The following is a 16,525-nucleotide window of genomic DNA, read 5'->3' as shown; positions in this document are numbered from 1 at the left end:
TCAACTTTTAGGAGGTTGGATTACTACGCTATAAGTGTGTTAGAAACGCGTCCTAGAATACTTTCTACCCTTGCCTTGTTCAAAGATAATTTAAACTCGTACCCTAGATTCGAATACTTGGAGCTTTCCCATTGACGGTTTTGTTACGAAGCGTTTACCCTTTTCCGGCACGTGACCTCAGAAAAATCGGGCTCCATCGGTTGCGGTAAGGCGCAAGCCATGGAGCGATTTTTTTCTGAGTTCCTGCGGGAAGTGGGTAAACGCTATCGGCAACGCGAGAGAGAGTGATTTCGAATCTAGGGTAAGAGTTTAAATTATCTTTGCCTTGGTGAAGTAGATTTTTTATCTTGATTTGTTAACCGTGCCCTCTATAAAAAATAAGAAAACTATTTATTTTGACTATATTGCTCTCTTTACTTGTTCGCGTTTTTCTCCATGTGGTAAAGCGGATTTCCAAGAAACCCGTTGAAATGTAAATTTACATTTAGTTAGTACACAAGTTTAATGCAGAGGTTTGACAATCTCTTATAATCATTATAAAATTCAAGGTACACGTAGAAAAAAGAAGCGATGGCGTGTGAGGTTTATTCTCTTAACGTATGTTCACTGGTTTTATACTTTTGGATTTTAGTTAAAAACCTTACTCAATTAACGGTTAAACTTTTAAACAATACTATTATAAATAGTTAATAAACTATATCTCTTTGATTACGTAAATAGTTCAGTTATTCACTTGCTAAGCCGTCACTCGTAAAGTCGACTGTGGGTGAAGTAGGGTACACACACACACACACACACACACACACACACACACACACGAGATTTTCGACCAAGTGTTATATTTATTTGATTGAGGAATATTTAGATTTTTCAATGGGTTTTAACTAAAAATTCCTGATTTCGAATTTTTATATAACGTAGAACACCCGACGACTGACTTGCGCACAAACTAATCTAACCTATTTCGTCCAGTTACGATTTCACAGTTTTCACCGCTAATTTGGCGGTTGGACGATACTAGGTGCGTTTGGCTAGGTACTGTCCTCTAGGTGGCGTTTTAGAAGGCCCATCGTGATAGCAAGAATGGGGTTGGGGAGGCGCACCCAGCGCTCGTGCGAAGTGAGTGCGCGGCGCCGTCAGGTGCCAATAAGGGGAACGCTTGATATTCGTCGTCGTGTGTTCTGAGGCAGTTCCGTTTTAGACGGCGTTTTCACACGTATTGGTTTCTTTTCCATATTAATACGTTCCTTCATTAATTCTATTGCACTAAAAAAACTTGAATATTTCGTATTTAAAGTACAATACCCTTGCTTTATGTACATTTTAAATGTTAAATTTCTCCGTAAATACATATTTCCGCCCAAAAAAATTTGCGCCATTCAATAAAAGATACTCGGTTTTTACTCTCCTCTCCAAATTCATCTGGGAAGGAACTATTTCCGGTCGGTCGGTTAAACGGTTAGAATGGCTATCCAAAAAGTTATATTTAAGCCAATTGGAGATGCGTTTTTGCCCTCATGAGAATTTTGCGTCAGATAAGAAATGCGTCGGCTCACATACGAATGTTAATTTTCGATAATATATTTTAAGGTAAAATATATAATGTTATTAAAACTAACGACGTAAGTATAAGAAGATAATATTATTATTATTATCATCCTCGTATGGTATAAACAATTAAAATTATACGGAATATTTGTATATTACCGGGCAATTTTAAGGCTTCTCAATTATCTTTCGGAATAATATGAAAACTAATTCCTTTAGAACTAAACGTATTACTTTTGCAGTACGGTATGCAACAAGCGTTTCCTTTTAACCAGGTAACTTTTTTTGGCATGTTAAGGCTTAGCAAAAAACCGATGTTATGTTCGAGAAAAGTTTCCAGCTTTCTAATATTTCAACAAGCACTATATAAATAGTAACTTATGAGTCCTGGCTGTCGGAAATATTACTTCTTGGCAATTTCTGGGAAGATGTTTTATTTAAGCGCCTATTTCTTATCATGCAAGCAATTAAAATAAAAAATATATAAAAAAGATACGTGTGTCTGTGTACCCTATTTTTGCCTCGAATGTTATTATACAGTTAAGGTAGACTACGTTAATCGAGTATATTTCAATATATAGTAGGTGCATAACTGAACTATTTATGTATTCAATGAGATATAGTTTATTAACTATTTACTTACCCACTACTTTCAAAACTTACAGGGTTGTTCCTTAAACCACAGCCAACTTCGATCGCGCGTACCGCGCTTTAGCGGCCCCGTCAATCGCCTGAATTTACCATGTATATATTTTCCCACCAGGCTTTCGCTACGACCAAAGATAATATAACTACGTACCCTAAATTGGAAATCAAGCTCCTTGAACGTAACGCAGGCTCTTACTGAGTTCCCGGCGGAACTCGAAAAAAATGGCCTCCATGGAGCTGGCAGGGCTACCGACATATAGTTAAAACGTAAAGTTTTAGTGAAAATTACGCCGTTGTTTTTGACTCGCGGTTTTCAAGATACCAGATATTTTTGCGTTATATGGTTTTAAAACAATAATGGATCATGCCTGTAGCTCTAAAAATGTTTCTAAACGAAAGAAAACTAAAGGTGAGTAATATAATCTTGGGTTATCTCTTGAAATTCCTTATTTCCCACCCTGCTATGGGGCCCGATTTTTCCGAACTTCCGGCGCGAACTCAGTAAGAGCAGAGAGGGTAAAGTCGCTTCGCTATGAGAGGCGCCTCTTTCGAAAAAACACGTAATAATATTTTTGCCGCAAGAGCGTCCATAGGTCCCCATTGACAGAGGGCGCCACTTGCATTGCCAGTCTGCTCGCGCGCGTTTTGAAGACGCGTTTTTGACGACGCAAAAATATTTTGACGACGCAACTATTTTGACGAGTTTATTAAAGTTTTAAATATGCCAGGGCCAGTTTGTTCAGCGAAGAATTGTTTGTCAGCGAAAACAAAAAACTCTCGTTTATCATTTTTCAAATTTCCGAAAGAAAAAGACCGGTAAATAAGCGTTTGTAAAACATAGGCATATTTTTATTTACATTAATATTCTTACTGAAAAATTTTAGTTCCATTTTGTGGCTTGGAAATCTAAAATGTGACAAGCTAATAAATAAATCAACGGAATACCTACACGCTAATCACAGGCTATGTGCTAAACATTTTACTGACAATTGTTTTATGAACATAAAAACCAAGAATAGACTGACAGATTCCTCTGTTCCAACAATTTTTTATGATAGTGACAAACAAACCCTAGAAAGTGATAATGAAGGTAAAGAAATTACTTGCAGGGGTAGTTAAAATAGCTTCTAATTATAAACCAAAAATATAGTGTACAGAGATGCAACGTGTAAGATCGGACTAGAAGATATAAGGCCAAAAGAAACCACGTTGGAAGAAATATTGGTAGAGCACAATTACAGTTTTACTAATGATGAAAGGGTTTCAAGCATCATTTCATTAGAAATTTCAGAAAATGGTAATTCAAATGTGAGATTTCATCATTGCTAAGTGATAACCACTGAACATATATTGCAGTGGCTGTAGTTAATTCAAATCGGAAAAGAACATTGGATTTTACGACAGAACCATTGCCTGCTAAAAGAATTCAGATTGACCATAATTATTGTAATCTGTTAAATCAAAACCGTGGAAATGGTTAGATAATATGATACATTAATATTTTTAATGAAATTCATTTATTAAAAGCTTTTTAATCATTATCTTAGTGATACCAGATATAGGAGCAGAAATTGAGGTCGACATTTCAAATAAGAGCGAAAAAGTCTGTGCAAGTTTCAGGATTGAAAACAAAGAAAGAAGCAAGACTGCTTAAGAAACTAAATAAGCAAAATGTTCAAATTCACAGAATGAAGAAACAATTGAAAAGTTTAAAAGAAAAACTGGCAGATAGTCAAAATATTTCCAATATTTCTGATGCAAAGAGGTTTTTAAACGGTTTTGCTGAAGAGCTCTTCAACTCCGAGTTAAAACTTAGGCAAAGACACAAAAAAGGGAGGAGATATTCATCAATGTTGAAGAAATGGGCTCTCTCGCTCTTCTATCACAGCCCTCAAGCGTACAGAATGTGGCAAGCAGTTTTGTGTCTACCGACAAAACGAACGCTTGAGAAATGGTTGTCTCGCATGGAAATTGCCTCTGGTTTCGACCACAAAACCCTGCAAGCCCTGAAAATGAAATTTCAAAACAAGAAAAAATGTGAGAGAGTTATAGTACTTTCATTTGATGAAATGAGTTTGAAAGAGAAACTCACATATGATCATTCAAGTGACATCATAGAAGGCTATGTAGACTATGGACCATTTGGAAGAGCAAAGCAATACGCAAATCAAGCCCTGGTTTTCATGGTTAAAGGTTTGAAGGTGAAATGGAAGCAACCCATAGGCTACTTCCTTACCAGAGATGCTTGCCACGGGGAGACTTTGAAGCTGCTGCTCAATGAATGCCTGAAGCACCTAAAAGATATCGGACTTATAGTCAAGGCTATTGTTTGCGACCAAGGAACTGGCAATCAAAATTTATACAAAAATCTGGGAATATCCGTGGAGAAACCATTTATTGAAATTGATGAGGAAAAAATTCATTTTTTCTTTGACCCTCCCCATCTGTTGAAAAGTGTCAGAAATAATTTTAAAAGATATCCATTTCTGGTGGAAGGCACAGAGGTTTCATGGAAAGACTTGGAAATTTTTTTCAATTTAGACCAAGAGATTGGAAAGTTCCGAAGTGCGCATAAATTGAAACGAAAGCATACCGCTTTACCAGCATTTTCCAACATGAAAGTTATTTTGGCAGCGCAAGTATTCAGCAAAAGCGTAGCTAATTGTATACAAGCAGCATTTTTCTTACACTGCGGAGTTCCTACTACACATGAATGATCTTTTTGATTGTTTCAATAGTAGGACCCTAAACAGTGCTACGCTATGCAAAAGAGACACATCCATCCATAAGCAAATGCTGAGTGAGAAATTGCAATGGTTTAACACATGGAAACCCCAAAACTGCAAATATAAAACATTGCCTTGTATCGAAGGGTGGAAACTTTCCATTAAATCACTGCTCTTTTTGTGGAAAGACCTAAAAGAAAATTTTGGATTTAAGTTCTTATTAACTGGGAGGTTAAGCCAAGATTTTGTTGAGAATTATTTTGGTTCTATCCGTCAAAAAGGAGGGAATAGACCACCCAAATCCTCAACAATTCCGGGCTGCATATAGAGCTGCATCAGTAAACAACCCTTTAAAGCCACCAGATTCAAATTGCATTGACGATTTAGATGATTTCATCTTGAATATTGATTCCTTTAAAACCCCAGCTCCAGGACCTGATGAAGATTTTTCAAATTTGGAAAGTCACGAAGTTCTGCAAAGGCAAGGACATTGCTCCGAAGAAGACTTGGAAATTTGTAAATCAATTGAAAGCATAAACCTACTAAAGCAAACGGTTTTAAGTTACATTTCAGGGTATTTAATCCACCGATGCTTTTCACATCACCAATGTTTATCTTGTCTTGGTCAGCTTAAAATTGAAAATCCAATGATTGATCCTACCAACATCCTCAGTTATTACAACGCAAATAAAACAGAGAAAAACTACGCTTTTGGTAACCTTATTGTACCAACAGAAGCATTCTTGAAATTTGTAACGCAGACCAATGAAGTTTTTGACACCAGTTTTCAATTACTGTCTCATATGACAAATGTAAGAGGCCGCTTAGAAAGATTTATAACACGACGTATTGAAAAAAAGTGGTTTGTTGCTCCAGACAATTCATCATGCGCAGCTACATTTCAAACCATGATAGGTTTTTTCATTGAGTTTTGTATTCACAGCGCACCAGTGGCGGCCCTAGGGGGTGGGCCAGGTAGGCCACTGCCTACCTTAAAATTTCGAAAGGGCCCCAAAATCACCCTATAAGGGGCCCCAAATTTCTCTAGAAAGGGTCTCAAAATTGTCCCCAGAGATAAAATTATTTATAAATAACAATGAAACAATTGTCGATAATGTATTTAGACATTTTTGAGGTATCTCCTAGTAAATAAAACCAGTTCTGTTATATTTGGACTCGTTTTACTGTTGGTAGAACTTTTTTGTTCGTCATGTACAGCACTACTATATTTTATTGAAGGATTTCGTTGAGAAAAGGGGGGTCGGGGGCCCATTTATTTGGTTTGCCTACCCTCGCGAAAATTCCTGGCGCCGCCACTGCAGCGCACTGAAAAAGCAAGATATCGACCATGAATACGCGAAATCTCAGAAAAGATTAGACAGAAAATTGATGAAAATTCAACACTAAATACATACCCAGGAATTTCCAGGAAAACCATTTTTCAAATAATTTCATCCTCATTCATACATAAGCGTAAACAATTATTCTTTCCATGTTATCAATTTAGGCCTTGGTCATTTTGTACAGTTTTCCATGAATTTCTTTAATTTATTAAAAGTTAGTGGTTGTCATAGTAAAACATAATAAAATAGTAAAATTTCTTGTCCTCACTAATGATATTTTTCATGAAATGTCTTTTTAATAATAAAATTGACCATCGGAAAATTTAGAGAAAACATTTTCCGGATCCTTACATATTGTAATGAAAGTATGAAACTCGTTCACTAGCGCCATCGCGTTTTGGGGACCTGAACTATCCCCCATGAAGCGCGCGCTTCAAAAATCTCTTACAAATTTTAACATTACGGGAATAGGAAGAGGCGCCTCTCATAGCGAAGCGACAACCCTCTCTGGTAAGAGCCTCAACAGAAAACGCGCTATCGAGAAACGCCGTGATTTCGAATCTAGGGTACGTAGTTATATATTATCTTTGCTACGACCAAAATTTAACGTTAGTCAGATAGGAAAAATCCACAAAAAACAATTATTTTTAAATACATTTTGAAAAACATTGAATTAAACCGAATGTAGGTTAATATTTAACTAATAGTATAATATTTTTTTCATGATTCAAATTTTTTAACGGTGTTTATAAATTATAAAAGAGTTAAACAGAAACCAAGAACATCCTCTAGATGCTGCCAGCAACATAGTATTATTGTTTAATACTTGAAACACATGTAAATAAATAAATAAAACAAAAAGTGAAAAGAAGATCACTGTAACTTCACGGTAAATATATTATTTTAACATTTTTTATTAAATAATATTAAGTTAAAATATATTATAAGCGCAATAAATTATAATTTTAGGTTTCAACAAGTTTTAAGCTTTCATTTTTTTAAACCTAGAATAAAATTGTGTATTTAGAAAGGGCCGGTTTGTAATTTTATCTGACTGAATATTTTTCCATAATAAACTTACAAACCTGAACAGAAATCATCCTCCTTGAAATGCAGGCTGAAGACCATCTATCTTTTACATTTTACCTATTTAGTTCCAAAGATGTACCTAAGCATCTTTTATCTTCAATTATATTAGTTTTAAGATTCTTACTCTTAAAACTAATTAGATTTACAGAAAATACTACCTAAGAACGGTTATAAACTCGTGAATTTGCTATATATATATACTATTAATAAAGATTTGTTATTATTAAAGATTTATAAATTTTAAGACAGCCTTCAAAACAATGAATACTAATATGGCGCCTTCGCGTAAAAAACGCGTCTCTTTTTCTTCATTTAATATTTATAAGGTAATATTTTTTTAAATTATGAATTATACATAAATATATTGTGAAAAGATAGTTTAACTTACTATACCTTGTTTTTTCTAAATAGGAAAGTGGAAAACCGAAGAAAAAACATTTTTCCGCGATTTCGCTTGTATTCCCGGCCTTTGGTCATGGATGAAGGAATATGACTGGGACACGGGGTACAGTCATAAGGATGAGCATCTCAATAGGAAATTTGGCAGACTAAAATACGCTAGCGCCACCTGCGCGCGGGCGCTCGTACTGCAAAAATAAATTAAATTTATATTTTTATTTCCGGCGGGACGGAGCTTTCAAAATAGAGTGTTTTAGCAAATCGTCGAAGTGGAATAGACAAAATTGTGGGGCCCATAGTTGTGTAAATTCGAGAGCTAATAACCCAGATTTATAATTTTTTCGTTTCCCTAAGAATTCTTTAAGGTAATTACTACTCTTTACGTAATTAAAACATTTCTTACGCCTATTATCCAACTACTACCACTAAGCCTTGTCACGTCACTTAATTATTATTAAGATGTTCCCAATGCATTGAGAATTCTGGGAGGATTGATTTATTTGGACGAGAGGCGGAGTTATTTAAAGCTGAGGTTGTTCTGTGTGCTAATCACTTTGAAGCACACTTTTTTATGATATCTCCAAGAGGTTAGATATGTAATTATTCTTTATAATCTCTCTTTTACTGAATTTAATGTCTTTAAAGAAACAGCCTGGTAAAAAATGCATTTCCAACAATATTTCTATTTATTACCTGAAATTGTACTGTTTGAAGATGTACCACAAAGTGAATTAGAACCATCAAATCTAAGTATCAAAGATGTAGAAAACTTAAATGTAGTGATGGAAACCAGCCCAAATTTAACATTTAACAGTAATATAGAGGATATCCCTAGTATTAGCGGTGTTAGGGTCAAATGATATGCATATTTGGTTTGCAAATTAATAAATGGTTAAAATTAAGCGATAAAATTAAGGAAAACACTACGAAAGGTTTATTTGATTTGGAACTATTTGACCAAATGATTTGATATTATCAAATATTTTTATAGCTATTTTCAAATATAAAATTTTGGTCAACAAATAAAATATTTGACAAATCGTTTTAAGCACTATTTGATTTGGCGAACCGATTATTTGATTTGGTATTTGGTAGTACTAAATATTTTTTAATCATTACAATTATACCATAGTAAATAAAAAGTTTATTATTTTTCTTAATACATGTATATCAATAATATTGTGATTTCCAAGAGATTTTGTTTATCTGTAATAGCTTATCAAAACAGCTTTGGAGGTGGAAGATTTGATTTGGGCCTGAATCTGTCATCCATTCATGATTATTTATTTTAAAACTTCAGTTTTCCTATTAAAAATATATTTTAGCTCTTCAGTTAAATTAAAATTTCAAATTAAATTTTTTTTTATTTACCTATGATATTGGTACCATGGGGGTACAAGAGCCAAGTCGTCTTGCGACTTAATAGGTCAATTCCAAAATTCAGGAGAAGGGAATTCACTTATGTCTTAACACTGCAAAGACAATTTCCCTTTGACTTTCCTACGATTAAGACAACATTATAATGTAGGTGAAGTGACTGTTCACTTTATAAGGGGATGGGAATTTTCATTCACTGACTTTCAGAATTGACCTATAAAATGAATTCTACTAGAAAATATAACATCATAATGGTACCACTAGTGAATGTTTTCGTTTTTTATTATATAGCTGGCCTTCAATAGTTTATTTTAATATACTCAAGTATAATCACTACTATGGATTCCTTCTATATTGTTTTCAGTTGATAAATTACATCCAGGGTTTCTGTAATTATGATATATAAATTTCATGGTTTAGAGTCACATAGTAGTAAAGTTCACCCTCAAAACAATTCATTTTTTACCAGGTTGTTTCTATAAAGACATTAAATTCAGTAAAAGAGAGATTATAAAGAATAATTACATATCTAACCATTTGGAGATATCATAAAAAAAGTGTGCTTCAAAGTGATTAGCACACAGAACAACCTCAGCTTTAAATAAATCCGCCTCTCGTCCAAATAAATCAATCCTCCCAGAATTCTCAATGCATTGGGAACATCTGAATAAAAATTAAGTGACGTGACAAGGCTTAGTGGTAGTAGTTGGATAAAAGGCGTAAGAAATGTTTTAATTACGTAAAGAGTAGTAATTACCTTAAAGAATTCTTAGGGAAACGAAAAAATTATAAATCTGGGTTATTAGCTCTCGAATTTACACAACTATGGGCCGCACAATTTTGTCTATTCCACTTCGACGATTTGCTAAAACACTCCATTTTGAAAGTTCCGTCCCGCCGGAAATAAAAATATAAATTTAATTTATTTTTGCAGTACGAGCGCCCGCGCGCAGGTGGCGCTAGCGTATTTTAGTCTGCCAAATTTCCTATTGAGATGCTCATCCTTATGACTGTACCCCGTGTCCCAGTCATATTCCTTCATCCATGCTTTGGTGATAGTAGGTTTTTGGTCGTATGTAGCGCCCCTATCGGGATTATTCATACACGCGAATTAACATTAGATGCGAGGCGATTTACGGGGCCGCTAAAGCGATCGAAGTTGGCCGTGCTTAAACAAATACCTATAAAACGATGCATTTTAAATTATTCTATGATGTTCCTATCATAAGCTAAGGAGACTTTTAGGTTAAGCGGGGTAAAAATTAACATTTATAGAACCCCCTGGCGCCATCTAAGAGCGGAGATCGGGACTAATTGGTAAATCTACGATGTTAAGACCTAACAATTTGCAAGTTTAACAGAAATAATAGCTATAGCTACGAGCTTTTTTTGTTTATTTTACAATTGATAAAGTAATTATTAATTAAAATCAACCGTTATCGAAGGAAATAATGGTCAGCATTTGACAGAGAGACTATTTGAAATCGCGAGGCGGTGACATGGTTGCCAGGGAATAAAATTCAAAATTTTCATCTTGAGCGCGGACCGGAATACCACAAATGCACTACTTCGCGCGTAATGCGCAGTCCTTATTGGTTAGAAATATCACGTGATCACTAGCTCTTCAAATAGGGTGTCAAACATGGTGGAAGGTAAAATCTCCTATTTACTTTTGGTAGAAGAGTATAAAGTTTTTTAACTAAGTTTTAAAAACTAAATTTATTTGAAAATAGACAAAATGTGTATAATTAAGTATATTTCAATATCTATTCATCAAATATTTTATTATAATATTTTGGGAAATAATAGGGGTGGTCACACTTACCTCCATTCACCCTATGTTATTTCTAGAGTTGACTAGACGTTAAATAACGTCTGGCAAGGCAACCACAAAATTCAAATATATTATAATTCGCTACCTGAGAGCAAAAGTCAAGTAAGTCGAGATACGTGACTATTGAAAGAAATTCAAAATAAGAATCCTTAGATTATCGTTGTTATTATGCTAGATTTTGAACTTAAAACTGGTTTTTCTCAAATAGGGGTTTTCAGACTTGCTTGACTCTTGCTCTAAGGTAAAGAATTGTTGTAGTCATAATATAAGAATTTTAATTGTAAATAGTTAAGAAACGTAGGTGTCATATTTATGCAGTATATTATAAAAACTATTCTCAAATAAATAACGCTGTGCAAGCACAAACAAAAAATGACAATTTAATTAGATTATTCGACAAAGTATTATTGAAAAATGAACTATATAAAATATGTTAAGTTGTAAATAAGTAATTTTTGAATCATTAAAAGTTCTTTGAAATCTGCAAAAAATAAAAAATAATTTAATATACATAATTAGATAACAGAAAATTTTAAATAAACATGTGGATAGTGATTTAAAAATAATTCTAGACAATACCTTTTTGAACTCTTTCTGATCATATAGCTTGTGTGAAAGAAGCCTTTCATGTGTGGTAAAAACTGTGAAAAGACAAAAATAAGTTGTATTCTAGAATTAAACTAATGACAGTATGTACTTTATTTCTCTGTATATCCAGGTCATTCAGCAAACTTGTCATCAGCAGTGTTGCCTAGGACTAGGTCTAGAACCATTTTCAGAAGGGTTGATAGCCAAAGCATGATTTCCAATGCCAGCTAGATTGATCAAGAAACCACTTCCAGAGCCAGGGTCTTCTATGAAGAGAGCCACTTCCAGATGCGGGTAAAATCCATTTTCATCAACAGGTTGATTAAAAAAGATCAAGCCAGGTTGATGGCGAATATAAATCATATAGAAATATGTTGCTGGAAAAAAATCCTTAAAAACCGAGACTGAATGTCAATCATCCCTATAGCTTATATTAAAACTGGTGGCAGGAAAGTTAAATTAGTTGGTCCATCATATACCTGGAAGTTCCTACTCCCTTTAAATGGTAGAGCCAGGTCCATTTGGAAAAATAAATTCAACCAGTTTAAATTGTCTAGCTATGTTAAACAACCAACAATGGTTGAGGATCTAAGTAAATAATCACTAAAAATGAATCTAAATAAAACCCAAATTCTGATAGAAACTGCAGCCAGATTTAAACAATTGGTAAAAATTGGATCAGTTTGTGCATTTTGTGGGAATTTAAGTAATCCCATCAGGCAACCTTTAACATAAAAGTTATTTAATATGTTATGTTTAATTAGGATGATACTGTTTACAACAATACCTTAAGCTAATGTGATTAATCACAGACAGCTATCAGGTCAAAGTACTAACACCTTTAGAGACCCTCAGGTCTTGGATTAATTAACAGCATAGTGATATTATGGTTTAGCAAAAACCTGGAAACCTGTGCTAATAGAGTGAAAATGCAACACATACCTGCAAAGGCGCGAAAAACGGGGTATAGGATATATTCAGAAAGGAGATGTTTATTTTTCCAAACCAATTTTAGAGTCCAATTTGTAAATAGTGAAACCGAAAATTTATCACTGGTTGCGTAATTAACGTAGAAAAAGTGTGCCCCGTTTTTCGCGCATGCTCATTGTTACAGAATATCCCTGTGCGTTAATTAATCCAAGCTCTGGTGTAGTTAAATTTTTCTAAAATATATATATTAGGACAAATTGAAACCCTAGGCAAGCCTCTGTCCAAAATGTCCACTGTTATCCCCTAATTGAATTTAACTTATTAAGAATTAGACAACCTATACATAACATCAGAAGTTTATACATTCTTTATGAGAGAAGTACCCATCTAGAGTTCTAGACCATTAAAATTAAAACACATGATATGTAAGTTGCATCACGGCTCAGTTTACTGGCCATATTACTTTTTCTAACCAAGTAAAATGTTAAAATTACATTGCGGAGAAATAAGTGCTAATTAATAAATAATTTTCCTGATAAAATAGGTTTAGAAACTTGGTATACGACCAATTTTGTCCACATTCTATATTTTCTTCGTAAAAGCATTTTTCAAAAAATAGCTGCGATGGTACATGTTATAACATCAGCAGGAAAGAGCGATAAATACTTCTCTCGTAAGAGATATATTGTACACTTCTTAAGAGATAATTATTGATCTTCATATATTGCTAATATTACGCAAGCTCCCACTGATTATTTGGAATATGTTTTGAAAAAACAATTGTGCAAAGGAAGTTGGTTACATTGATTTTACAGGAAAAATTTAATTTTTAAATAAAATTATTCTCAGTTGATTTTTAAATCTCTTTACATGCAAGCATTAAATTTTTAACAGTGATAGGGTGTACACAAATGGTTTCACTAAAAACTGCAACAAGTCTGCAGAAATAAGTGTTTACATCCCAGATGGATACTTCATTAAGAGGTTATTGCATTGGTGAAAATAAAACTATTTTTGATTTGATATTATAGGTATAAATTTGATAGTTTCAATTCTAGAAAACTCAATATTTAAAATACTTGATAAATTTAAAATTACATACTCAAGAATGTGATGTACCATTTATAAAAACTAGTTTGGCAAACTTGAATTAAATTCTTGTAGTGTTTGTTTTATGTTTAGGAAATAAAAGTGACTGTATATATCCATAAAATTAGATTCATTCGAATTTTACCTTACTAGTTTCAATTTAATTATTCAAAAGATTATTTTATACTTTACGAAGAAAAATGAACCTAACTGCTTTAAACTAGAGAACTATTTTTCATTTTATCGAAACTGTTGTTGGAATACTTAGGACTACTTTCATTTCCAAAATATCACAACTACCTATTAAACTTGAAACTTTTCCATAATTACTGTATTCATTTCCTAGTCATTTTTTTAAACCCAATATTTAAAAGACGAGGTGGCATAATCCATACTGATTTATAAAATGTAGAAATTATAGTGATTGGCTTACATAAATTTAATTAAGGAAAATATGTGGTTTTTATATTGGGATGTGGCCCTACCTACATAAAACTAAATATTAATTTTCTTTGTTATTAACTGTATTAATTTCTTAAAAAACCCAACATTTAAGTTAGTGTTCGTACGGGGTGGGTCTAACCCCGCGAAAAACAAGTCGGGGTCGGGGTCGGGAATGGAAAATTCTTTGTACTTATTAAGAATAGAAAAATTATAAAAATACCGAAATTTTACTGTGTAAGCCAGCCTCTGAGCCTAGGGACTATTAGTAATAGCCTTATTCGATAGCTACGCCGCAAAATTTTCGTTTTGAAAACGAAAATATTTGAGAGAGTTGGCCGTTTCGATCTATCGAAATCTGGCAGCCTTGCCTGCCTTCCGGCCTGTATCTCCATACCCAAAATGGCCGACGATTACGCAGCCGAAAATATTTTACAAAACTGATCGGCGGCATTTTGACCGTTATTTTGTATTATCGACTAAGAGTCTAAGACTATAGTAAAAATAGATAAGATAGGTAGATTTTAAAATAGAAATCTATAGCTTAGGCAATGTAATTGTTTAAATAAGTTGTTTTATAAATTCACAAGTTATTTACAAACATTGTAACTCCACACTCGGACACTCCTTAGCTGAGACTGAGAGAGCCCGAAACAACGGCAATTATGAAACTAAAACTTAAAATCGACTCAAGTCCGAATCAAGCGTTAAGCGAAAACCACGTCAGCGGCATCAGCCGAAGGTCATTTTTATCATTCTATTGTCGCCCATGAAAAAAGGGAGAGAAGGAACCTATCTATTTTATATTTTTAGGATTTAACGGGGTGCGTCGGCGCGAAAATTTAAAATTACACTACGAAAACATAACCCCGAAAAGTGGAAAACCCCGACTTGATTTGCGACAGTCGAGGTCGGGGTCCCCGTACGAACACTAATTTAAGTTATTTGCAACACCAGCTAGGACATATCATACGGATTTATGAAGGGTAGATATTATTGAGATTGGAGAAAAGACACTGCCTACATAAAACTAAGCTTAATTATTTCTTACAAAAACCTCATTTCAAATATTTGATGAATATTTTTCGTTTCGTACACTAGAAGAGATATAGCATACCGATTTTGAAGAGTATTTAGAGAAAACGTTTTTCTATATTTTGAGAATACAAATTATTTTGCCTACATAAAACTAAACCATTTTTAATTTAATATTTAACATTATACTTTGTACCTTTTTGATTTTTGAAGCGTAGATAGATATAGTGATTGGAAAACTTATTAAATTGGAGTAGTTTGTTTTGAAATTTTGGGAATAGTAGTAATCCTGCCTACATAAAACTAAATAATCATTCTATATTTTAACCGCATTAATTTAAACTTTTTCATTTCTTATAAAATCGGTTTTTTATAGTTTGCGAATAGAATTAATTCTGACTACATAAAACTAAACAATTCTTAATTTAATATTTGACATTATAGTTTGTACCTTTTCATTTTTTAAGCGTAGATCGATATAGTGATTGGAAAACTTATTTAATTGGAGTAGTTTGTTTTTAAATTTTGGGAATAGTAGTAATCCTGCCTACATAAAACTAAACCGTTATTCATTTAATATTAACCGTTATAGTTTGTATAACCTTTTGATTTTTGAAACTTTGTTTTAATATTTTGGGAATAGAAGTAACCCCGCCTACATAAAACTAAATTATCATTCTATGTTTTAACCGCATTAATTTAAACTTTTTCATTTCTTTTAAAAACCCCATATTTAAAATATTTGATGCATTTTTTTGTATCATACTGGAGAAGATATATACCATACTGATTTTAAAGAGTAGATATTATTGTGAGTTAGCGTTTTTTTACAGTTTGCGAATAGAATTAATTCTGCCTACATAAAACTAAACCATTTTGCTTTCATTATTAACAATAATATTTTGTATCTTTTTGATTTTTGAAGCGTTGATAGATATAGTGATTGGAAAACTTATTTAATTGGAGTACTTTGTTTTTAAATTTTGGGAATAGTAGTAATCCTGCCTACATAAAACTAAACCGTTATTCATTTAATATTAACCGTTATAGTTTGTATAACCTTTTGATTTTTGAAACTTTGTTTTTATATTTTGGGAATAGAAGTAACCCCGCCTACATAAAACTAAACCATTTTTAATTTAATATTTAACATTATACTTCATAACTTTTTGATTTTTAAAGCTTAGTGATTGAAAAAATTAATAAATTGAAGTAAACTTTTTTTTTATACTTTGCGAATAGAATTAATCCTGCCTACATAAAACTAAACAATTCTTAATTTAATATTTGACATTATAGTTTGTACCTTTTTATTTTTGAAGCGTAGATAGTTATAGTGATTGGAAAACTTATTTAATTGGAGTAGTTTGTTTTTAAATTTTGGGAATAGTAGTAATCCTGCCTACATAAAACTAAACCGTTATTCATTTAATATTAACCGTTATAGTTTGTATAACCTTTTGATTTTTGAAACTTTG

At 33.0% G+C, this 16,525-nt stretch overlaps 2 long non-coding RNA genes across 3 annotated transcripts; both read right to left on the bottom strand.

Moving 5' to 3' along the window:
- Positions 1–3,798: 3,798 nt before the first annotated feature.
- Positions 3,799–4,937, bottom strand: LOC149934728 (uncharacterized). 2 transcript variants are annotated; one of them, XR_016472206.1, is made up of 4 exons: positions 4,885–4,937; positions 4,560–4,640; positions 4,289–4,490; positions 3,801–4,202 (listed from the first exon to the last, which is right to left on the bottom strand). It is a non-coding gene; the product is annotated as an uncharacterized LOC149934728 (long non-coding RNA). The 2 variants fall into 2 exon arrangements; XR_016472205.1 differs by having other exon boundaries at positions 3,799–4,202; positions 4,289–4,640.
- Positions 4,938–11,318: 6,381 nt separating this feature from the next.
- On the bottom strand, positions 11,319–15,256 carry LOC149934727 (uncharacterized). Its single transcript, XR_016482335.1, has 3 exons — positions 11,662–15,256; positions 11,544–11,605; positions 11,319–11,445 (listed from the first exon to the last, which is right to left on the bottom strand). It is a non-coding gene; the product is annotated as an uncharacterized LOC149934727 (long non-coding RNA).
- Positions 15,257–16,525: the final 1,269 nt, after the last annotated feature.

This window comes from Leiobunum rupestre, chromosome 7 (genome assembly GCF_980474605.1).
Source record: "Leiobunum rupestre chromosome 7, qqLeiRupe1.1.hap1, whole genome shotgun sequence".
Lineage (NCBI taxonomy): Eukaryota > Metazoa > Arthropoda > Arachnida > Opiliones > Sclerosomatidae > Leiobunum > Leiobunum rupestre.
The sequence above is the reverse complement of the archived record's forward strand: the minus strand, read 5'-3'. Positions and strand labels throughout refer to the sequence as shown.